The sequence below is a fragment of the Pipistrellus kuhlii genome, unplaced genomic scaffold (assembly GCF_014108245.1).
Source record: "Pipistrellus kuhlii isolate mPipKuh1 unplaced genomic scaffold, mPipKuh1.p scaffold_m20_p_5, whole genome shotgun sequence".
NCBI classification, from domain to species: Eukaryota; Metazoa; Chordata; class Mammalia; order Chiroptera; family Vespertilionidae; genus Pipistrellus; species Pipistrellus kuhlii.
Genome location: NW_023425551.1, coordinates 62,433,333 through 62,436,641, shown reverse-complemented (window position 1 = coordinate 62,436,641; position 3,309 = coordinate 62,433,333).

The window sequence follows — 3,309 nt, the reverse complement described above, 5'->3', positions numbered from 1 at the left end:
TTGGGGGAAATAGTGGAAGCAGAAAGATTGGTAGAGAAGCATATGTGCTTTTGTGGATATATTTGACCACATCAAAGTTGTACTGATAGGCAGTGGTCTAGGAAGACATGACTTTTTGAAGGTCAGCTACATATCAAGTATAATATTCTTGAGATCAATCAAGAGTGAGGTGCAGGCCCTGGTCTGTGAGCCTTGGTTGGTCATTGTGCCCTGCACCAAAGGGTTGCTGCCTCCACTCCTGGCATTACCCATGCTGGGATTGCAGACTCCATTCCTATTAAGGGGGGAGGTGTGCAGAAAGCAGCTAATCGGTGTTTCACTCTCACATTGATGTTTCTCTCTCTCTCCCTCTCCTCTCTAAATATATATATATATATATATATATATATATATATATATATATGTATATATATATTTTTTTTTTATTTTTTTATTTTTATTTTATTTAAAGAATGAGGTGAAGGTTGATTGATGTTGGTTCACACACTATAACTGCAGCTGTAAACAGCCAAGGCTCAGTGGGTTGACATAAAAAACAAATGATCACCTAAAGGGGCATATGGAAGCAGGCTTAAAGGGAAGGTTGCCTCTTCTCAGTTGGCTGGGGAGCAGAGGGAGATGGCTGTCGCCTCATGGGTATAGAATTTGGCTTATAGAACATTCCAGTGGTGTGTCCTTGTGACAGCATGGATAGTGAATCTTAATGCAGTCCTGGTCAGTATTCCTGGGCAATTGCCAAAGGAGAAATCCCTCGTTACTGACCTAGATCTTCAGAGGGTTCTTGGTTCTTACACCATTGGAGGCCTGAGGGGGGCATTTGAGCAGATCAACTTCTCTCCAGTCTGCATTTTCCTGCCTTAGTGTCTGTGAGCCTTCGAAAACCTCCTCTCTTTCTCCTGGGCAACAGTATTAGGTTGCCCTTGGAAGAGGGCTGGTAGGGCCGCCCTATCTTGCGATTATTCTGTCTGGGCATTAGCCCATGTAGTCTGCCAGGCATAATTTACATTTGGCATTGTGCTTAGTGCTTTATATACCTTCAAAACTGCTAGGAAATTATAATGTAAAACACCTGATAATTCCATGTAGGGTCTTGATGACCACCAGCGAGCTGGCTGAGAGTTGGAGAACAAACATCTATAGTGAGCCTAGGGAAAGAAAAGCATGTGAGGTATCTACTTAGCTAGGTATTTTTCTTCACCTTAAGCTACTTAAAATCAAATGGCTTATGTGTCAAGTTCCCTGGGAGGTGCCAAAACAAATGAAAATAACCTTCCAGGCACGATTTTCTAATGAATATGAATTCTTGCCATAAGCAACCTATTTCAATGGAAATCCTGGTCTTGCAGAGAGAGAAACTAAGGGGAACTTACATCTCGGTGTGAAAGGCAGGGTGATTTTTTTCCCTTTGGTGGTTTGTTTCCTGGCCTGAGAAAATATTTGTGTATAAATGTGAAAGGGGAATTGCAGAAGCAGAGCTGAAACTTATTTTCTCTGAGCATGCAAAGGCCTAGGTGTCTGAACATGTTAATAGAGTATTCCTAGAAACCTCCATCTCAACATTGGTCAATATTTATTAAATCTATCTTTGCAAAAGAAGAAAAAAGAGAAACAAATACCTGGAACGGCCTAATTGGTTCTATGTGTGTACATGTGTGTATTCTCTGGGGATGCTCTTTCCTCTTAAGAAGAAATATTGTATTTATTCCTCAGAGGTTTATTCTAAGGAAATGATGAAGCCACTTCATTATGTGTGGTTCACATGGTTTATTTGTTGAGTATTTCATCTCTGCCTAATGGGTTCCACAAGAAAACAGAATGGGCGTTTTAAAAGAAAGAAATACATGAGAATCGATGAATTTAGATAAGCTAATTTTATTAAAAATTTAGAAATTTAGGGGTAAATTACAAGCAAGACATAGATCATTTAATTTTTGCTGTCCACAATGAGAGCATATTTTATCCCCTACTCTCGTTGTTTTAGAAGGGTATTAACTGCAGCGTGGAGCTTTTGGAAAGCAGCTGTGAACCTGGATATTCCATTTACTTGCCAATATTTTATGACCAAACAGATGTGTATGCAAATCACACCTGTTCTAATTGCAGAAGCCCTGCTTCAGTCAATCACTTTAAAATAACTCCTGTCTCTAAGACATAAAATGTGCTAAGGAATCTTGAAGGCTGGACAATGAAGGTGTCAGCCGCTCCCTGACCAAGGGCACGGCTGAAACATATGGTCGCATTTTCTATGCTTTCATGAGACTCCAGGGAGCACTCAATGACAAATCAATGAAAACTTCTCATGGATGGGAAAGTGAGAAGCCCAGAGAATGTGTTGGGGAACAACAGGGCTCATCTTGCTCCACACATGCTTTTTTTTCACCCCTCTGTTCAGGGAAATCTTAAAGTGGAAGTTGCCTTTGTGAGTTCATAAGAGTAGGCAAATCTTATTCTGAAAGTAAAACATGTCTTTTGAGAATTAAAAGGTAAAGCACTTGACATTAACTATTTTGATTAGTCTTAACATTTTTTGTGTGTTTATATGCACAAATCAGGTATACATAACTAAGAATAGCCCGCAGACACTCTTCATATAATGATATACTAATCAGTTAAGATTCTCCTGGCTCTATAACCCATATCCCAAGATACTACTTATTAAGTTGGATCTCGAGTGTCAGAAACCTCTGAAGAATTCTTTTAGCAGAAAAATCGATTGATTTTAAATGGATGATGGGTGTGGTATAGACTGGATTGTGACATATGTCCCTGTACTTTTCTTCTCTGTACACGACCTCTTATTATCTCTGTTTGGTTAAAAGCAGGCTGTTGGGTATATGGTCAGAATTTATTCTGCTATGTTTGAAAACTTATTTTTCATTACATTCCTTGCACACTTAACAGTTAATTCATGGTCAGAGCAACTGTGTCTTGTGTTTGAAACCATAGTAGCCACATCCATGGTAGACCCTTTAGTTGCCCAGTAGCCACAGTTCTTTGTCATGAAGAGTTTCACATATCCCTTTTAATTGGTCTTTTCTTTAAAAAAAAAAAATATATTTTATTGATTTTTTTCAGAGAGGAGGAGAGAGGGATAGAGAGCTAGAAACGTTGATGAGAGAGAAACATTGACCAGCTGCCTCTTGCACACCCCACACCGGGGATGTGCTCGCAACCAATGTACATGCCCATAACCGGAATCGAACCTGGGACCTTTCAGTATGCAGACCAACGCTCTACCACTGAGCCAAACCAGTTTCAGCTAATTGGTCTTTTCTTAAAAAAAAAAAAAGTTTTCATTGATTTTTAGAG